Here is a 22,292-nt window from a genome sequence, read left to right as displayed (position 1 = left end):
AGTAAGTACAAACTAAAATTTCAAACAATTATTTTTTTATACTGCTCTATATACTATACAGGGAAATGTAAGTGCAGTATTTATATTCAAATTGATTTATTTTATAATTATACAGAAAAAATTAGAAAATAAGCAATTTTTTCAGTAATAGTGTGCAGCAATGCTTTTGTATTGTTATATCTGATTTTGTAAAGAAATAGTTTTTTAAATTTTAAGTGAAGTGAAACTTGGGGGCATGCAAGACAAATCAGACTCCTGAAAGTGGTACAACAGTCTGAAAAGGCTGAGAGTCACTGTTGTAACCTACATAACTCTGTAACTTGCACAAGATTCACCAGTTCCTGAGATTCTTCTGTTTTAGTATTTTATATCAATATAAAAATAAATTTATAAATCACCATCTAGTACCATTATAGCAAATTACCCACTAGAAAAGTAGGCACAGTATATAATGACTGATCCAAAATATTTAACGTGAAAAAAATAAGGTAGGATTAAAAAACCATTTCAGCCACAGAAAGTTATAGATATACAAATAGCCCCTTCCAAATAAGTTGACCATTTAAATGGTCAAATTAACTGAGTTCAGTGGGGCTAAACTGTCTCCAAATTCAAAATTGGGTGTGTGGGTATATATAAACGCTAAGGCAACTATATTGTTCCTAAACAAAATGGTCCTGCTTTGAAATGTTAACATTTTTAAAAGATACAGATATTATTTGTTTTGTACTTATGATTGACTCTTACTGGGACATAAACATTCTGAAGAGAATTTGGTAACATGTTAATTGAAGTGATGTAAATATAAGAATAACAGAAACATAGCTATACAACATGCAACAACTGAGAAAGAAAGCTATCAGCACATAATAGAGCATATTGAACTAGGGAAGGTATCAAAGGACACAAAAGTGTATTTAAAAATAGTTAGACATTATTGCTAATAGCTTTTTCTATCTGCTGCACATTCAAAGTTGAGAGGAAATCAGAGATGTTTCGGGCAACTTTCTGTTCTGTTCCTAATACCAAAACCAAGAACGTAATTGTCCACCAGGAGGCCTATGTGAGCTATCAGCATTTGGCCTTCCTATTTAAAAAAAGATTACCAAAAAAACCTTTGCCAGGCCAAAATTGCAAACATTTAGCATACACTAAATCCACTGAAAAAGACTTGAATAATCAAGGTCCACTGCTAATTTGCATGTGAGCTAATATTATTATTTTGGCCATTAGTTTCTCGTGCCTAGAACATACCAGAAAATAATTTAATTTGAAAAATGAGATTTTTTTTTAATTGTTCCATTCAAAATTATTTAAACTGTTAATGGATGCATCAGCATCTCTCAATAAATCATGGATTGCCTTTTGGTAGCATAACTTTTTAGCTTATCTCATCATGCCAGAAGGGTCTAGGACACACTCAATCTGTCAGTAGATATAGAAATATGTGTAGGTATGTGTCTCACTTCATTCAATAAAAGCAGAGATCTCTGGGCTTGAATATACATGAACAGATTCTTAATCTAAAATTCACATTTTATGAATGAGAAAAAATCACTTGAAAAAGTGTTTATGTGCATTGTTTGAGCATTTGGTTGTGAGATTGTGAGTGTATAATGTGTATGGTCCTCATTCTTAAAACTCTTAATCATGTGCTTAACTTTACTACCGTGAATAGTCCTGCTGAAGTCAAGTAATGCATGTTCATAGGTGTTTGCAGAACCAGAGCTTCTGGGTACGTGTGTGTATATATATATATATGCGTGCACACACAGACACACACATATATATCTATATGTAAAAACAAATTTTGCTCAGATGTAAATCTAGTATAACTCATGTGGACGTCAATTAAGCTAATCAAAGATATACGTTGAATGATTTTAACAATGCTGTATTTTAATTGCTTCCAAATCACCCCCAAGAAAATGGGGAAAAGTGTAATTAAAAATATATTATTATATTATTGCCTCCCTGGGTGTCAGAGAGACTTCCTGTCACTTTATAGTCAAACTTTAAAAAACAGTGGGAGGCATTCTATGACCAGAAGAGGGTATTAGCCACAAGTAAAGCATAAATACTAATCATTAATATGGTGCACTAAGGCAACCAACCATTCAAATATTAAATTAAATTAAGATGTATTATGTAAATTGTCTTATTTTTTTCTTTCAATGTAGCTTTAGTCTGTCTTTCTGTTTTCCTTTTAAATTATATTTTCTTTTGTTTTTATTTATTTTGTTGTAATTTTGTAGAGCTTTTATTATAAATATGGGAAATTGACATGAAATGTTGAAAAATGTGCAAATGTGATTGTTATCTGACAGTGTAATCTCACACCAGACTTCATGTGCAGTGTTAAAAATCTTCATCCAGATTTTAGTATAAAACTGTTGTTTAAAAATATTCAGTTCAGTTCATCTTTCCATTCCATTTATGTACACTTCAGCTAGAGATCCTTATTGATCCTTTTAAGGCAGCTTCAGGACATCACAAGCTTGGCAGTGTGTTATATGATTCTCAGATTAATACAATACTGGGGGCATGGAGTTCACCCTTGGAAGGCCTCTAGGCAACATTTAAGTAATTTGAGTTCCATATGCAGAGGGCTTGCAGGACTGGGACTGGCATACTGCTTTTGCACCAAGACACAGGAGGGCCAATTTAGTGTATCCATCAATATAAAAACAGGTGTATGGAGAAATGAGGCATGTACAAGTCCACACACACAGTGACAGATTTTTGGATGAGTAAGGAATTGTCTCCTTCAGCTAAAAAGTCAGCTCTGAATTTGTTTTGCAAATGAACCTGGGACCTAATTGTATACAGCTTTGCATCTTTTGTAGCCATTTACACTATTGTAACATTGGTGTAAAATTAGAGTGATCCCCTGACTTACACAGGTAACAGTGTTTTACATACACTTGCTACTTATTTGCACAGGTACAAATGACTCAGAAGGTGCAAGGCAGTGGAGAATCACAGCTCGGAGTTCTGCTCAGTCAAACTCCCCTTGACTTCAGTGTGCCTGAGTATGGACTTCAAGAGTGGCCCAGTGAACTGCAGTTAGTTTCTGATTCATTCTATTTCCTAAATCTGCTAACAAGTTTGAGCATTTTTGGATGATGTGTTCCAGCTAAAGAAATAAACAAGTGCCTAAGGGAAATTGAGGATGAGGAAAGTGTAAGGCCCAAATCCTCAAAGGGTATTTAGGCACCTAACTGGCATTGAAATCAATTGGATTTAGGTGCCTAAATAACTTTGAGGATCTGGGCCTACGTTCTTTGGTAAAGGTGAGTTTTAGCTCAGGTAGTGTTCAGGAAAATGAAAATCTGATTCACATCCATAAACATAATAGGATTTATGCAGGGCTGGTGCAACCACTAGGCAAACTAGTCTGTCGCCTAGGGCGCTAAGTGGTTGGGGTACCAAAAAGCAGTGCTCTGGCTCAGCAGGGCGGAGCCGCCTTCTGGAGGCACCAGAGAGCCAGAGTGTCCCACTTGCGGGAGTGGCAAGCCCCAGCCATGGAGGAGCCAGCCCTGCAAAGGCGGTGGCACCACTAGTGGGGAGCAGCCCCCCCTGCCCCTCCTTCCCAGGCTGTGGCCCGCACGCCATCCCCCGCCCCCAGGAGCTTGTGCAGCAGATGCATGTGGTCGGCGGCCCCTGTGTACCCCCCCTGCTCTGCCCTCGCTGCTCTCAGGATCTGCAGCTCCCAGGCATGTGAGCCGTCACTGCTCCTCCTGGAGCTCCCCCCTTTCACTGCCTCAGCACTCTGCAGGGGAGGGGCTGTGCGCGCAGCGGCGTATTTTGCCTCCACGTGGAGCCAGTGTCTGACCAGCATAGGCATGGTAAGGGGAGTCTGGGGTGGGGGCAGTCAGGGAGCAGGGGGACGGTTGGATGGGTCGGAAGTTCTGGGGCAGGCTGTCAGGGGGTGTGGAGAAGGATCAGAGCAGTCAGGGGACAGGGAACAGGAGGGGTTAGATGGGTCAGGAGTTCTAGAGGTCCTGTCAGGAGGCAGGGAGTGGTTGGATGGGGCGTGGGAGACCTGGCGGTCTGTCTGGGGAAAGGGGTGTGGCTAAGGGTTGGGGCAGTCAGGGAACAGGTAGGATCCTAGGGGGGCAGTTAGGGTGGGGGTGTCTCAGAAGAGGGCAGTCAGGGGACAAGGAACAGGGAGGCTTAGGTGGTGGGGTTTTGGGGGGCAGTTAGGGGCAGGGTTCCCAGGAGAGGGAAATCGGGGGACAAAGAGCAGAGGGATTGGGCGTTCTGAGGGGAGCAGTCAGGGGGTGGGATGTGGGAGGGAGTGGATGGGGGCAAGGTGGGGTTCTCTCCCCGTCCTCTTTTCTGATTGTTGAAATATGGTAACCCTAGGCGAGGGGAGCGGGGGCGCATGGGGGCTGGCACCTACATACATCTGCTGCAGCCTGCAGGAGCCCCCGGGGGGAACGCTGGGCCACAACCTGGGCAGGAGGGGTGGGAAGTGCGGCTGCTCCCCACTAGCGGCGCCGCCACCTTTGCAGGTCTGCTGCCTCCCTGCACTGCATTGGATCCTCCATAGCTGGGGTCTGCTGCTGCTGCAAGCGGGATGCTCTGGCTCTCCGGTGCCCCCGGAAGCAGCTCGTCCCTGCCAAGCTGCTGCAATGGCCCAAGCCCAGCAAAGCCAGTGAGTGGACTCAGGGCAGGGACCACCTGGGTGGGGTGGGGAGGGCTCATGGGGGGACTATGCACCCTCCAGCGGAGTTCAGGGGGACAAGGAACAGGGAGGCTTAGGTGGTGGGGTTTTGGGGGGCAGTTAGGGGCAGGGTTCCCAGGAGAGGGCAGTCGGGGGACAAAGAGCAGGGGGATTGGGCGTTCTGAGGGGAGCAGTCAGGGGGTGGGATGTGGGAGGGAGTGGATGGGGGCAAGGTGGGGTTCTCTCCCCGTCCTCTTTTCTGATTGTTGAAATATGGTAACCCGAGGGGAGGGGGGGCGCATGGGGGCTGGCGCCTACATACATCTGCTGCAGCCTGCAGGAGCCCCCGGGGGAGCAGGGGGACGGTTGGATGGGTCAGAAGTTCTGGGGCAGGCTGTCAGGGGGTATGGAGAAGGATCAGAGCAGTCAGGGGACAGGGAACAAGAGGGGTTAGATGGGTAGGGCCCTACCAAATTCTTGGCCATGAGAAATGCGTCACGGACCATGAAATCTGGTCTCCCCACATGAAATCTGTCTTTGTGTGCACTTTTCCCCTATATTAAACAGATTTCATCAGGGGGAAACAGCATTTCTCAAACTAGGGGTCCTGACCCAAAAGGGAATTGCAGGGAGGTCTGAAGGTTATTTTAGGGGGGTTGTGGTATTGCCACCTTTATTTCTGTGCTGCCTTCAGAGCTGGGCAACCAGAGTGTGGAAGTTGCTATCTGAGGGCCTAGCTTTGCAGGCAGCAATGCCGAAGTAAGGGTGGCAATACTATACCATGCCATCCTTGTGTGCTGCTGCTGGCGGTGGCTCTGTCTTCAGAGCTGGGCTCCCAGCCAGCAGGAGCCACTCTTAGCTGCCTGGTTCTGAAGGCAGTGCTGCCACCACCAGCAGTGCAGAAGTAAGGGTAGCAGTACCCCAACCCCTCCTACAGTAACCTTGTGAGCCCCCCCCAACGCCTTTTTGGGTCAGAGACCCTACAATTATAACACCATGAAATTTCAGATTTAAATAGCTGAAATCATGAAATTTACTGTAATTTTTTAAATCCTAGGACCATGAAATTGACCAAAATGGACCCTGAATTTGGTAGGGTCCTAATTATGGGCTTTGGTTGTCAGACAGGAGGGGGGAACTGTGTTACTGAAGGAGGCAGCCTTAGGATGAAAAGCAAAACTGAGGTCTTGACCTTTTTGGGTCATTAAAAATTCCCTGACACTTTTTAACTCCTGATCAAATTCCAGTTCAGGAAAATTAATTTTTTGCTTTCCTACATTCCCATGGTAGTTTATATTGGACATGACATTTTTCTTTGCTTCTGATGCTAAAATATTGCGCAGTATTACTTTTGTGCCATTAGAGAGCAGCCATGTTCATCTGAGAGAGGTGGCTGCATTTGTGTGGTGGGCAAAGCGTTAGGATTTTTTAGCATGAAGAGTACTATAGAAATGTATAATATTTTGATTAGATGATCACGATGAAAGAAGCAGCTTCTCTTCCTGTGAATTCTAACCCTGAGATCTGTATGTTATCACTGTCTGAGACAGTACAGAATTATTAACAGTGTTAGTAACATCTAAATAGTAATATTAAATGATCAGTGTTGGGCCATCTATTGATTTTGTAAGAAACTTAGGTAACACGGTGGCATTTTAAGTGTTTATTTTCTGAGTGCTTTGCCATCAAGTAACGTTTCTTCATGCTCGCACCAAGACAAGCTCTTTATTTATATCCCCGACAGGCGCCTTGACGGGTTAGAACCCATGACCTACACAGTCACCGCACTGTCTGGCGCGCTAACCACTCGTCCACTCTGACTTTCGTCTCTCGCTGCCTCTCTCCTTCCACTTCCCCAGATTTCTTCGCCGAGGAAATGATTTTGATCGACAGCGGAGTGAGCCAATGGTGTTCTCTCCTGCTCTACCGAGAAGCGGGTGCACACGTAGCTTTCCTTGTCCAATCCGAAGACCTCTATGCGGCAGCCAATGGGAGCCCGCGGACTGGCGCAAGTGGGGTGGGCGGCCGTTGGTTCGGTTGGAGCCGAGCGAAGCAGGGACCTTCCCGCCCGACCCCGACCCGCCGCAGAGGAGCCGGGGAGCAGCCGGAGGTGAGGGACGCGCCGCCGGGCAGGACTCGGACCCCGCTGCCGGGAGGGAGGAGGCGATGCGTAGTCCCGCCACCACCTCCGGCTGGGCTGGGCTGTCCTGGAGGGGCGGGGCCCGGGCGGGCCGGTGAGCGGGGGTGGTGATGGGGCTGCAGAGGGAATCGCTGGCCCCAGCGCTGCCGCCGCTGCCCGTGACCCGGTGTCACCCGGCGGCCGGGCTCGTGTGGGGAGCGCGGGGGGCGGGGCGGGTTCCTGAGCCTCCGGGGGTGTCCTCCAGTCTCCCGGAAATAAAGGGTGTGTCCTGCGAGGCAACCCCCAGGAATGGGGCCAACCAAAGCCGCCAGCCCGGGGTGTGGGGGGGCACCCAGCCCCTGAGCCCGATGGGGGGAGCAGCTTGTGGCTGAGTGCGGGTGGCGAGGTGCTGGAGGGCTAAAGAGCGGGGAGTTTGGGGGGGAGGTGGTGGATGGGGGCAGAGGGGGAATGTATTTTGATTGCTGCGCATTGTCTCTGCTTCTTTGACCTACTGGCTTGTTTCTGTTCAGCACTGAGGTTGTGGGGTCACTCCTCTCCCTGGCCCCCAATCTGGGGTAGCCGAGCTGGGGAAGGTGAAGCTTCCCTTGGGGAAGTTTGGGGAGGGCAGGGCTATAGGGGGCCAGGAGGATCACACTGGGAAGGTTCTGATTCTGTACCAGGGAAGGTGAGAGCTGCTTGGTGAAATTTAGTGAGCCATTTGGTTGCGGGGGAAGACTAGCCCTAAAACTAAAATGCACTTTTCCTCAATCCTAGAAAAATTGAATGCAGTATCTGCTCGTGATCCCTGCACTACTCAGACACCCCACAAATAAAACAGGCAAGTGTAATTCTCCAAGGAGAGAATTTGAGTGGGTGGTGTCTTCTGAATACTGGTAATGACACAAGTAGGCCGTGCTGCCTTCTGTCACCACCTCCTTCCTCTATGTGCCTTTTCCTTTTTGCCAGGAAGAATCAGATCACATCATCCTACAGAGTGAAACATCTTTTAACTTTGTTGGAAGTGAGCAGTCAGAGTCTCTTTAATATGGGTTGCGCCCACTGAGGCCTTGGCTAAACTGGCGCTTTACAGCGCTGCAACTTTCTCGCTCAGGGGTGTGAAAAAAACACCCCCCTGAGTGCAGCAAGATACAGTGCTGCAAAGCTCCAGTGTAAACAGTGCCCCAGCACTGGGAGAGCTCTCTCCCAGCGCTGCGACCACACTCGCACTTCAAAGCACTGCTGTGAGAGTGCTCCCGCGGCAGCGCTTTGGAGTTTTGAGTGTAGCCAAGCCCTGAGACTGACCGGTGTCTACAGTATCTGTCTGGCTGTATGTCTTTCCCAGCCAGTTGGGTTAACTCTGGTTGAAGGTAGTCAGAAGCTGGTATGCCCAGTCTATACATGCTTCCCTCTGCTCTCTCTCTCTTTAAGAGCAAAGGAGACCAGAAACATGTGAAAGTGGGCCCAGCTACTCCTTTACACAGTGTAAAACACTCAGCTTTCTTGGTGTCCCACCCTTCTGATTAAAGTATTTTAAACCCAGGATGTAAATTCATTTAGCCTATCATTATTCCAATAAGTTTGATAAGTCTTTTTCCCCACAGCTTGGTAAACAAGTCAGAGTGTGAAATGTTCTTAATGTGTGCCTGTCTACACCTGGAAGACTAACAGATTTATTTGGGCATAAGTTTTCATGGGTAAAAAAACTTCACTTCTTCAGATGCTACCAGACTCCTTGTTTTTGTGGATACAAACTAACATGGCTACCTCCTGATACTATGTACACCAGACTCCCATCCACAGATTAGTTGAAAGGTAGCTAATAGGACTGTTTTCTCTTGTTCTCCATTGGAAACTTTCCTTTGTGCTTGTTTGAGCGTAAATCAGGGCTTGGCCAGCTATTGTGAAAGGTAGTGCCAACTAAAATACAAGGCCAGTAGTTAAAAAAGGTGTACTAATGTTTTGCTGATATTGAATTGTTGATGAAGGTGATGATATTTGAGAAATGAGAATAAATACTGTGATGACTTAGGTTGTCTGTTGGTCTCTTTATTAAACTAGTCTAATATAATTAAGACAAGCTATGAAAAAGCCTTGTTTTTTTCTCTCTTTAGGGTAAAACAAACATGACTGACTGACTTTGATTTCTCATCTTTAGACTGAAATTATAAGGCAGCATGCACATTGTACATTAAGCATATAGAGCAGGTCTTCTTAATTATGTTTTTAAGTATTACATTTGATTGGTTTATCCTCCATACCACACTTTATCTCTGTCTGGAAATTACTTATCAGACTTAAATGTATTCTCTTCTGAGACAAAAATGTATTCTATGTTCTTCTAGTTATGACTAAACTAGCTTAAACAAGAGTGTGTTTACTTAACTTAAAAGTGAAGATTGCTTGGGGAATGCAGCTTCATACCACAGGTCAAGCAGCAATAGCTCAGAAATAAGACAGCATACACACATATAGTTTGTGGTGAAGCAGCCTATTAATGGTTGACAGACACTTCATAGCATCATAGAATATCAGGGTTGGAAGGGACCTCAGGAGGTCATCTAGTCCAACCCCCTGCTCAAAGCAGGACCAATCCCCAACTAAATAAAAACCTGTCTTGAAATAAAGTTTTGGTAGCATCTTTTTTCTCTGCTCAAGGCTCCCTCCCTCCCACCAAAAATGCATATGGCCTAAGGATCTGTATCAGTGATAGCGAATGCTGAATTAACAAATATGATTGTTTTAACTGTATGGGTGGTGTTTGGTTGGTGGACATAGATGATGTAACGGTTTTTATAGCCACGTGTGTTTGGGTATCTGAGAAGGCCTGCGTAATTCATGAGTTGTCCAAGTAAGAGGCAATAGTACTCTCCAGCATTGTACATCTCCTTTTTTTTTTATTTTAGTCTTTTGTTTACTTTGACTCTGTAAGTACATGTATATAATGACTTTCAGTTTATGCTATGTCATACAACGTAGGAATTTATGCAGTAGTTGTCTTGGCAAAATATTTGATGTGTGAATGTCTAGAAACAACTTTTTCAGGAAAATGTCTGAATTTAATACTTTTCCAACTCAGGGTGTCTGCTTGTTGTTTATACCAGTGGTTCTCAGGCTTCAGTTTATGGACCACTAGTCTCTTTTCATAAAACGAAATATATGAGAACCAAGGGTCAGATTTGGGAAGGCAGGCAGTCACTAAGGGAGAGGCTTAATTACAAAGTGGTCCACAGAATGAAAGTATGCAATAACTTGATATTCATTGTGCTGTCTTTTGTTAATATGGAAGCTCTCTTAAGAAATCTGGCTAATAATGCAACAGTTTCTTTTAGTTATCTGTGAGTATGTTGATTTTAAAAAAAAAGTTTTCAGTCTCTTAGTTACTGGACTCGTACCTGGAAAAAGTAGTTTCAGACAGTGACTGACTGAGCTCAGGAGGGTCATGTGCAAAGATGTCCTTAAGTTACTTGTGTTCTTTTCTGATTCTGGGTTGTTGAAAATGGCACAAGCTGCCCTAAATGTCATGTCTTCTGTGTTGGCCATTGAGAGGGGGTGACATAGAGCTACATGGTGCCTCTGTCGCCCCAAAATCATCCTATGGTAAGGAGAGCCTATAGAGGCTAAGTAAAACAGCTATAGAGTAATTTTCTGCTGTTGAAATGCTAGAACTTTCTTTGTGTACTTCAGACTCTGGCCAATTATTTCAGATGAATCTTTTGTGTAATAACTTTCTCAATTCCTCTAAGTACAGGGTTGTTTTTTAAACTAAATAGCATTTCAATGATTTGATGCCTAGAATGCCCTCTGAGATTGCATGAAATAAGTGGTCCTATTCAATAACTATTATTTTATCGTCTCACGATATTTGTCATTAATGTAATTTTTAAACTTGTCTTCCACTCTCATTAAATATACAGATCATACTAGTGTATTGGTGCAGTTTCAAATACGCAATAGGTTATAGTTTCCAAGAATCAATATTTTCTGTGCTCGTATTTTCAAGAGCTATTTATCTGGCTGCATTAAACTCCCAAATGTTTTGGATAAAGGGAAACTTGGATGCATTTACTTTGAAGGGTGCTCCTTTAATTTGATTTATAGGTGTACTGAGGGAATTGAGCAAATTTTCCTTGTTGTCATACAGAAATTAATATGCTAAAAAGCTATGCTTAGCTAAAGAGGTTTCACAGGTACTAGTTATTTATTAGGTTTTGTTTAATATTAACTAATTTTTCCATTCAAGCAAATTATTAGTTTGGGCTTAACTTGAAATCACAAGGCATTTCTTTTTGGCACGTGAAGGGGGATACAGCAGGAGATAGCAATACTGATGTACTTGTGTACTGAGATACAGCTAAACACTGAATCTGTTTAGCTGTGATTTTAATACTCTGCTGAAATGTGTATGTTGTCTGGATGACTAACTCATCAGGATTGAGAAATTATTTTAATTGAAGTTGAACTTGAGAAGGCTGACAACCTACTATGGGTATTAAGTGAAAAACAATTAGTTTAGGATCTATTGTTAATAATGCAAAGGTCACCTTATCTTGAATCTCATTGTTCTTTTATCTGATATCCTGCAGGGAGATGTGTTTGACAAGGGAAGGTTGGGGTAGAATCAGGACAGTAGGACAGAATTTCTGTGGTGCGGAAATGCAGAACCTCCCTTAGTGTACACTTAAAAAAATTTGAGCAATTCTATCTGTCTGATGAGCTGTTGTCAGCTATTGCACATGGGCATAGTATGATATTGAGTGGACAGGATGTGTCAATATTTGAGACGGCACCCAACCCTTATTGATAAACAGGTATAGAAATAGTTATGGATAAGCATTCAACAGTAAATAGTTGAGCTAGATCTAAGGAAAAAATAAAATACCTCTAAGGCTTTGTGATGATATTTGGTTCAACAGTTTAAACCATGCAAATATTTAAAAAATGTCCTGGCTCAGATACCACATTTGTGATCATGCTAGCAATTGAGAAAAGCATCTAAAGTCTCTTGCTCTCTGCCCAATAGTAAAGGGGGAAAGAAAGTATGGTAACCTAATTTATTATTCACTACTTCAAGAATGGAGAGGAAGAGAGCAGATGGAATGAAAAGAGCACATCAAAGCACAGTTCCAATCCTATTTTATATGTACCAGGTCAGTGTTGAAACTAATTTCTCTTTTCAACACTCCTTATGGGATATACTTACAGATGCATAACAAAGGAGAAACAGATTCCACAAGAATATGTGCAAGGTTCCTAGGTAATCAGTAATATTGTAAACTCCTTTGGGAGAACAAATGTTTAAAATCTTCTGACAACAATTGCTATCAATATACCTGGAAATCATTTTGGACTCTAATTGCAAAGTATAAGATTCCTACAATCCTGAAATTGAAGTAATGTGATGTTATTGTAATCTTCACTAGAAAGTGATTTATTTGCAGTAACTTGATATTCATTGTGTCTATATCATCATATCTTTGATGTGATGGCAATAGCAAAAACATCTGCCTTATGAATTTGATTAAATTGTTTCTTTGATGTACGATGTTAAACTTGGGTTTGCTAAGTAGTAGCATGGTAGCAGCACTGCTATCTAACTGTCGTGCCAACTGCAGATAAGGATTTGCTAAGTTCCCAAAGGAATGACAGCATTAATTAGTAACTCATATCACAGCATGCTGCTTTATGGAGGGCCATAGCAGAATATATTCAGCATGACCTTTGGGATCTGAAAATAACTTTTAACTGTTTGTACAGAATGCTTTTCCTATCATAGTTAGTGTAGTTACTAGACACATAGTGAAGTACGTGATTTTTGCGTTGGTGTATGTGGTTAGTAACTGTCAGGAATGAATACAGCAACAATTTATTACTCCTTTAAACTCACTCTTTTGTAGGCAGTGAATTTATAGCTAACATAAAGGGGAGAGCAGACATCCCTGGCATATTAATGCTGGGAGAAATTTGGGGTGCAAATGTCAGTTTGTGATAAAAGGAGCCATAGGACAAATCAATTTGATGAAAGCCAAAGAGATGTCCGTATTATGCCTCCAGTGTTCTCTCCTAATGGGAGTCTTCTTGGCAACCTAACAAATATCTAGGTCACTGCTGAACACAATAACACTGTTCTTGTCAGGAGATGTAAGAAATCCATCAAATAGGCATAGATAGGCTCAGGCACCTTTGCCTGTCTTTATGGATCCATGGGAATACTGTTTAAAATGAATACAGAAAATAGACTACCTAAATATCATGTTGCCATTCTTAGTCCTCTAATAATCTTTAAATGTTGTCTTTGAAGTCTTAGGGGTTGGAAGGAGGACCCAGGTGGGTTCTAAACAAAAGCTTCAAGGGGGTTATTTTTAGTTGTGTTTACACTATCTAATTCTAATCTAAACTATAGAAAATTGCATTTAACCCTGAAATGGCAGCTGCACCAAGTTGACAGTGGGGTAATCTTCAGGGTGAGCTTTACCAGGTGGAGTTATCTTTCAAGATACTTCTCATTCCATGCTGAGATGGCACTCTTGTTTCACAGTAGTAGAAACCAGTTGTTTTAACTGTAGGGACTGAGGACGGATCCCATTTACTTTACACAAGACCCTCTGTTTAATCCTTAAAAGAAGCAGAGAGTCCTGTGTCACCTTATAGACTGACGGACGTATTGAAGCATGAGCTTTCATGCGTGAATCCCCACTTCATCAGATGCATGTAGTGGCCGACAGAGTGGGCATTCACCCATGAAAGCTCATGCTCCAATACGTCTGTTAGTCTATAAGGTGCCACAGGACTCTTTGCTGTTTTTACAGATCTAGGCTAACACGGCTACCCCTTTGATACTTGTTTAATCCTTTGTGTATTAAAATATTTTGAGAACATGGTCAGGTTTGTGGCATTTAGACACACACAGATACATTGACAAATGAAAAAAATCAAGCAGTTAACTGCCCTTCAAAGGAAGTTTAACCTTCTAGAATGTGAGATATGGAGTATGTCTGCAGCTGGAGACCCTTCTGGCCCAAGCAGTTACCTAATATTCCCCACTTTGCCCAGGTAGTTTCCATTAGGATAACAAATTGATGAGTCTTGTATATTCTTTGGTGCAATTCTATTTATATGCAAAAAAGAGAAACAAAATTCTGTTTCTCCTAACACAGTAGAAACAAACAGCAGGCAGTTTCCTTGCTCACAATTTCCAAGCTTGCCTCTTCAGCGAGTTCTTTGCACCGAGGAGCTCTGTCTCTCTGCTCCCTCTCAAGGCTATGGTCACAATGGTTTCTCTCACTTTCAGCTGGCTTTCTTGGCTATTTTGCAAGTTGTGTGTGAGAGAGAGAGAAGCAAACAGTCCCTTATTCCCTGTATTTGCAATCGAGGAACCTCTTGGCTCACATGGCTTAGCTTCTTACCTTGCCGTGTGGCCCATTGCTTTGGATGCTGGTTTATGTCGCCAGTTACAACTGTATAAAAGGGGCTTATTTGCTCCTTCTGCTTCACCTGAAAGATGGCTGATTATCACACCCATGGCTTTAACCAGGTCTGTGATTATCTGTAGATGACACCTGCTGTTAACACCATCCAGCGTAACAATATGTTAGAGGCTGCAGATAATGTTCTCTACCAATAGGGTTAGAAGAGTGAACATCTCTTGCAGAGTAGAAAGCATGTCGTCTTGTCAATTGGAAATTCATTTTCTTACAAAAACAAACAAAAAAACTTATATCCCAATTTGAAATTAACTTTGAAAACTCACAAACAATTTTCAGTCTGATGGGTTACATAAATAATCAATATAAAGTACTGTACTCTAGATATGTTACTAGACCCGAAAAGAATTGCATTCTGAATTTTTCTGAAAGAAGACTATGGTATATCCAGGACAAGGTTTGTATACTTTGTGCTTCATACCTATCATAGTTCACTTTTGGGGAAAAAGTGTCCAAAAGAATGGACTGTCAGTCAAGATTGAGATAGATGATCTTTTGTTAATGAGAAACGCTAACCCTTTCTGTTGTAAATATGATTCCAAAGAATTATGCTGGCAGTACTACTTGTCCTCCTCCCCCATCCCCAAAGCCCAACTAATTAACTGAATGCAAAATTACACCAAGAATGGAATGCTAGTGTTCTGCTAAACTAATTAAGGTTAAATGAAGCTGTCCATTTTTCTACACAAAAATAAAATGAACACTCATGATGTAATGTGGAAGACTTTTTCTAGAGCTGTGTGATGACCAGCTGAAGTGTAGTCCAATGCTTATTATTTGCAGGATACGATTGCATGGATTAATATAGTGGAAACTTGAAATGAGTTTTCCTGATTTGTTCCTTTTCTTCCTCTGTTTTTTTTCTTGCTGTTTTTATAGTTTCACATATCTGAAACATCCACCTAAGAGTATGTCTGTTACCTAATATGTCATCTTATATAGTGCTATTTGCAGGGGTGGCTCTAGACACCAGCAAAGCAAGCACGTGCTTGGGGCAGCCCATTTGCAGGGGCGGCAGGGATCCAGCATGGAAGCTGAGAACCAACAAGGGGCCCTGGGAGCTGTAATTCCTTGGTTAGCTCCCTGCCTATAGAGTCAGCCCTGGAGCAGGGAGAGAACTACATTTCCCAGCATTCCCTTGGCCACTACCGACAGGAAAGGAAGGGGGAGGGAGTGAGGTAGCTGAGACCTCGTGCTGCAGCTTGCTGTGAATGGAGAGCTGCATTGTGAAGGGTAGGGGTACCACATTTTAACATTCAAAAAACAGGACACTCCACGGGGAGGGAGGATAGCCCCATCCTGCCACCATCGACTCCCTCTGACTGCCCCCCACAGAAACTCCAACCCCCCTGCTCCCTGTCCCCTGAACACGCCCTCCTGGGACCCCTGCCCCTAACTGCCCCTCCAGGACTCCACCCCGTATCTAAGCCTCCCTTCTCCTTGTCCCCAACTGCCCGCTCCTGAGACCTCTCCCAACTTCCCCCCTAGGACCCCACCCCCTACCTGTCCCCTGACAAACCCCTGGGACTCCCATGCCTATCCAACCACTGCCTGCCTGTCCCCTGACCCATCTAACCCTGCCGTTCTCCCTGCCCCGACTGCCCTCCTGCTCCCTGTCCCTTAACTGTGTCCCCCCTCCCCCGAATCCTTTACCCCTTCTCCAATCCCCCAGCCCCCTTACCATGCCACTCTGGTGCTGCGCAGAGCCAGACATGCTGGTCTGACACGCTGCTGCATACATGCTGCCGTTCTCCCCCAAGGAGCCACAACCCTCGACCCCCAGCACCTGCCTTACAGATCTGAACACCTCACAATTCAGGAGTGCTCAAGCTCAGTTTGGGCAGCTGTTACTTCATTTCTCCCAAATCAAATATACTGATCCACTGTAACTTGCTACAGAAAAAATAGGATAAAATTGAGCAAGAAATGCTTCCCACTGGTTATTAGGACTGGAATTGCTATTTTCAACAGACATTGCCTTTTTTGTTGTTTGTTTAAAAGGAAGACAGTGATATCGCATTGGCAAATTCCCGTAAGAGAGAAAGAAAGTGGAACAAAAGAATAATAAAGGCACCTCAACTTTTCCTCATTTATGGAAGACAGTCTTATAATATGCATCCAGATATCTTCCAGTCACACAAGCTGAAAATTGTTCCACTTCACTGCAGTTCTGTAACCATATGGGAACCAGTCCTATCTGTTCTGTGCACATCCAAAATTCCTGCTGAATGACCCGCCCTGGGAGTGAGTCACCAATGACCCAGGGCTGCGGCGGAAGGAGAGTGCAGATGCTGGGGGAGCCCAGTGCTGGGGTGGTAGGAGGTGTATGGGGGGGGGCAATGGTGGTGCAGGATGAAGGGGAGACCTCAGAGCTGGGCGGCGGAGTGTGTGTGTGGGGGAGACCCCAGGGCTGGGGCAGCAGGGGGGTGCGACAAGGAGCCTAGGGCTGGGATGTGAGGCAGCCAAAATTGTTTTTGCTTGGGGTGGCAAAAAACTTAGAGCCGGCTCTGGCTGTTTGTAGACAGGCATTGACATTTTGTAGATGTGCCTACTGATGGCATTTTATACATGTAATCTTTGACTATAGCTTTTGTGTAATTTAAAGGGATAAATAACTTCAATTATCTAATTGCACACAGTATAAATGCCAACAGTACATAGTTTTGTAAGATTAGTTAAATATTAGGGTACCTGGAGCTTTTGTATAAGTGTTTAAATCTTAATAAATAGCAGCTTTTATGCCAAATGCTGCTGAGGCTATATCACAGTGGTAAAGATTGCGTAAGTATAGCAGTGACACATAAGAACAATGGAATTCAGCTATAATTAAGTAACTCACGTTATGGAAATTGCATTCTTAAAGGGATGATGTATAAGGAAATTTGCTTTGCTTTAATTTTTTAATTATTATTGCATTTATTGGGTCTTCACTGAATTTAAATGCATAGCACCATATAACAGGTTAAAAGTTGTTAAAATTCTGTATTATGAATTAAAGAGATGCTGAAAATAGTTCAGATCCAAAACTGAAGGCATGCAAAACCTATTGTACTCATGGAACCCTGCAGTATTGTGCTAATGCATGAGAACCAGAACTGAACTGACAAGTGATTCCCCCCTCTCTTCCCCTCCCCCCCCACCAGCTGAATCAAATTCTAAGTATAAAGGAAAAAATCCTCAAACAGTTTCTTGCTAAAAATCTTTAGTTGTAAAGAGCTGTGTGCGTGTATGTGTTTACTGCGAAGTATTCTTGGCTTGTGTATCTTACAAATGCTATGTATTAAAGTAAACACGAAACAGTCTATGAAGGCACCCTAGCAGTTGCGCAAGTAAAATTGCACTGAGATTTCAGTTAAAGCCAGATTAAAATTTTTCTATTTTACTCTTTTTAATCATTTTCAGTTGGAGACTATGTATTTAAGCCTACCAATGCGAAGGACAGTTCTTTGAGCACTGGTCTCTATGCGTATTGCACGCATGGATATGGCTGAGCCTGAGACTGGAGATTTGTAGCAAGTAGTGTCTGTTCATCTGCGCCTATCCAGTTGCCATTCTGGTCCTCTGAACCGAGGACATAAATGACAGTGTGGGCCAATGCCTTTCCAGTTTCTTCACCATCGCATGGCTAGAGTTGAAATCACTGGAATCCTTTACAATCCTCCTCCTATTACAGAAACTGTAAATATACATACAGGGAAGTCTCATCTTACACGCATTTAACGTGCGAATTCAGCTTTGTGTGGTTGGCAAAAACAAAACAAAACCAAAAAAAAAGAGAAATGACAATTTAAATACTGGGCCTGTAGTGTGAGCAATTTTGCCCGCCTTTACACTCAATGTAATTTTGACTATACGTGATTTTTGCTTTACGCGCTGACAGCGGAATGTAACCCCAGTGTAAGATGAGACTTGCCTGTAGTTTTTAGTAAGATTAGACTTGGTGTTTTTTATATAGAGTTGTCTAGTTCCTTCCTGCCTTGATAAGATTCTCTCCACAAAGAAGGGCTATACCCAGATTCCTGGGGTTTAAGAATGGTGTATCCTGCTCTATGAGCAATGAACACCAATACTGTCTTGGGGAGACTTACGTTGCTGCCAGTTTCATCATATGCTGTTCCTTTTCTCCCTGAACCCATGAGGGATAAGAGCTCCATTTATAGAAACACCCCGGGGAGATAAGGCCATGAGACCTCAGGCCTTAGTGCAGCAACCTTAAATACTGAGCAGTGTTTCTCTCCGAGCACGAGCTCTGGAGCACAGATGAAAACCACCAAGCCACAGAAACCCTCTCAGAAGAGTATGGACTATGAACACAAGTATAAGGAAAGATTGCCATTCAGAAGTGCCTCTGAGAGAGGATTCCACCCCATCTTGGTCCAAGTTGGCTGAGTCCTTGCATGTGGGCCTTAACAGTCTAGGTCCATACAGATCTCTTGTCCAGGAAGGGAAGGCACGAAAGAAGAAGGATCAGATAGGCACCCTCCAGTTTCAGCTGGGAGCTCCATATTGGACTCTTGGTCTATGATTCCAGCGTTTTCTGGTTGGTAACCTATGAGTGCTAGATCATTGGACACACCAGATACACTAGTCCTGACCTCCAAGACTCCTTGAACGCTAGGAAGGACTGAAACCTTTACCTCACTGGAGGATATTTTTGCTTTACCATTGACAGACTGTATTCCTATATTCATAGTTTTTACAAGACTATTATAAATTTTATACAAAGTATGCCTTGTGAAGTATCATTTGAAAACTCATGATCTACTGAACATTATTGTATGTATAAACACTGTATGTAAAGTTATAAGATTCTTCTGTATAACATCGCTGTAGCATGCTCCAAGTTCAGAAGAGCAAGCAGAAACTAGTTTATCAGAAACAAGACAAACCAACTCCCAAGCCAGGTGTCGTCAAAGTCAGGTGGATTGTCACCTAGTTAAATGGCCATTCTTTTGTAGGAAGAAGGGTGTAAGCAAGAACTACATGGGAGATGATGTTCATGTGCTTCTTTTTTTCCCCCATCATCCCCACTGTGTAAACAGACTGGCTGTTGCCTGAACCCCAGCTGGAGATAATTCTCAAAGAGGGGAGAATGGTGTAAGAATAGAGAACACACACACAACACAAATTACCTCTCTCCTCCATACTGTACTTTTCTACTCAACTCCTCTCTACTCAGGTCAGCAACAATTCCTAAAGAGATACTGAACTGGAGGAGGAGTCCTGGCCTGGAGGCTTTCAACTAGTAAAGACTGCAAAGAGCAAGTAGTGAGAAAAAACTTTGCTTTGAATCCATTTAGCTTGCTAAATTAGGTGTTAGTTTGCGTTGTATCTTATTTTCTTTGTGAACAATTCTGACTTTTATGCCTCATTACTTGTAATCATTTTATCTTTCTATAGTTAATAAATTTGTTTTATCTAAACCATTGTGTTTGGATTGAAGTGTTTAAGAACCACCACTTGTGACAACAAGGTATGTGCATATCATTTTCCACTGATGAGGTGACCGATTTTATATGAGCTTGCCTTGTCCAGCAGAGAGCTGGGCAGTACAAGATGCACATGTCTGGGACTGGGAGTTTGTTATAATATAATTAATAATATATATGGAGATAGGTATATCTCATAGAACTGGAAGGGACCCTGAAAGGTCACTGAGTCCAGCCCCCTGCTTTCACTAGTAGGACCAAGTACTGATTTTGCCCCAGATCCCTAAGTGGCCCCCTCAAGGACTGAACTCACAACTCTGGGTTTAGCAGACCAATGCTCAAACCACTGAGCTATCTGTCCCCCCCTTGTTGGTGTTGCCCTCTATATAATTCATGAATGGCTGGCCAGAGCATTCATATAATTCAGCTGGGAATGCATGCTAGAGGCTGTGTGTGAACTGGCAAGGAGTGATTGTTCTCACAGCAAAGCAGTGTAAAAGGCACCCCTGATTGGAGGATTGAGGGGACACAGCTGTTCAACAGTCTAGATTGTACCTTGGAGAATGTCACAACCATATCCGTAATCCCCTCTTCTATCTGGACCATTTCCCTTCAGAGACTTCTTGACACCAGAAAAGACTACCTTGTGGAAAAGAGGATCCTCCTCTACCGCGTCCACTAGCTAGAGCATTATCCCTCTGGTACTGTCAGCCTCACAGGGTAGAATAGGAACCTGACTTTTCATTGGACAAATCTGATGTTCCTGTTGAGCCTTTACCTCTGAGGAAGACAAGCCTAACCTCTGTGTCCTCAACTTTTATACATTGGAGCATCAGTTCAAGGCTTCTCCATCGCATTGCTTATTGGTGTGCAGGGGGAGCTGACTCTGGAAGTTCTGGGGTGGGAGGGAAAGGGCTGCACATACGGAGTGAACATGGGGTTGGGGAACATGAGGGTTCCTGAAGTGAGCTGGATAGTAGGGGAGAAGCCAGGCCAGAGAAGAGCTGCACTTGAATGAACCTTCTATTTTGATGAGATTTAGGATGTTGACTCAGAGCATAGAGTTCATTGGCACAAGGTGGCAAGAGTATATTTACTTCCACAGAGGTTTCAGACTGTGGTGAACCTCATAATGTTCACCTCCACGCTCCAGTGAAGTCTTCTCAGATTCAGAAGGACATATGGCATTATGCACTTATGTCACACAGTATGCCGGACTGCATCTTTGAACTTTGCAAGGGTAATTAAGATAAGTGTATCTGCCCCACAAGCATAGCATGGATCGGTTGGTTTCTGTCCCTCAAAGTCCTGTCTCTGACTGGGACCTTATGGTATGCATCGGCAGAGGAGTGTGTAGGGTGACAGGATCTAATGTCTACGTAATAGTTCTCCAAAGGTGTCTCATAACATCTATTGAAAGTTTGTCACATTGGTCATCATAATATTTGGAAAGTGTACGCAGGGATAATATGTAAGAAGTTATACACATATACTGAAAATGATGTTTGTAAAGTCTGATAGTTGGGGCTGATTGCCAGAAGGTGAAAAGTGGGTTTCTTTCAGGCAGAAGATGCTTATCTACCTGTCTGGGTATATGTAGATTTAATATTGTACTCTTCACAATGAACACCTACTTACAGTCTGAGCAAAATGGTAATAAAATGATTGCAAAATACTGAGAGGGGATTCTAGACAGGAAGAAACAAGTAGCGGAGGGTTACCGTGTTTAAAAGTGAAGACAGTAGATCATTGGGGTGAAGTAGTACACCCTGTTATCCTTCACTAAGGGCACATGCTGCCAGTTGGCTTGTCTTATGGATGAAGGGTCACAGCCAGTTTGGCTCTTTGATGCTGAGAGAGAAACTTTGAGGGAGCTAATCTTTTATGAGAGAGAAATTTCTTTAAGTTTAGGCTCTAGAAAAATGTTGTTTTTTTTTTTTATGTAACCATTTGTTTCTATTCTACTTCTCAAATCTGTTCTTTGTTAAACTTCTACTGTTTACTATAAATATATCTAAGTGCTCTGTGTTGAGCAGAGTGGTGATCCTGAAGTGTAACTGGTAAACTGGTGTGTACTATTCCTTTCAGAGTAGAAGATCTGGGGATTCTGAGGCCTTGGCTACACTCACACTTTACAGGGCTGCAACTGGGGTGTGAAAAAACACCCCCCTGAGCACTGCAAGATACAGCGCTGTAAAGCGTCAGTGTAATCAGGGCAGCAGCGCTGGGAGTGCGGCTCCCAGCGCTGCACGCTACACCCGTAAGGGATGTGGTTTACATGCAGATCTGGGAGAGCTCTCCCAGCGCTGCCGCTCTGACTACACTCACACTTCAAAGCGCTGCCGCGGCAGTGCTCCCGCAGCGCTGCCGGGGCAGCGCTTTGAAATTCCAAATGTAGCCATACCCTGAGTGTCCAGTGCATTGGGGATGGGCACTCCAGGGGATGCTTGAAGGGCTCAGTGGAGCATGCCTATTGTTAACTTGTAAAGAGAGATCAGGGCCAGAAGAGGCATGGATGTTGGTGTTTGTGTTGCTGGAGGTTGGTGGTGTAGGGAAATTGATCCATGGCAGGCACAGACAAGGCTTCCTCATGT

At 43.4% G+C, this 22,292-nt stretch overlaps 1 protein-coding gene across 2 annotated transcripts in view; it reads left to right on the top strand.

Annotated features, from left to right (window-relative positions):
* The first annotated feature begins 6,689 nt into the window (after positions 1-6,689).
* Positions 6,690-22,292, top strand: part of PACSIN2 (protein kinase C and casein kinase substrate in neurons 2) — a 141,447-nt gene continuing 125,844 nt past the window's right edge. The window contains exon 1 of one of the 2 annotated variants that reach the window (XM_050919789.1): positions 6,690-6,779. The gene's annotated coding sequence lies outside the window, so the exon portion shown is untranslated. The remainder of the gene's footprint in view (positions 6,780-22,292) is intronic. The other variant, XM_050919805.1, reaches the window with a different exon arrangement.

The sequence above is a fragment of the Gopherus flavomarginatus genome, chromosome 1, assembly GCF_025201925.1.
Source record: "Gopherus flavomarginatus isolate rGopFla2 chromosome 1, rGopFla2.mat.asm, whole genome shotgun sequence".
Lineage (NCBI taxonomy): Eukaryota > Metazoa > Chordata > Testudines > Testudinidae > Gopherus > Gopherus flavomarginatus.
Note: the sequence above shows the minus strand (reverse complement) of the source record. Positions and strands in the feature narration are given on the sequence as shown.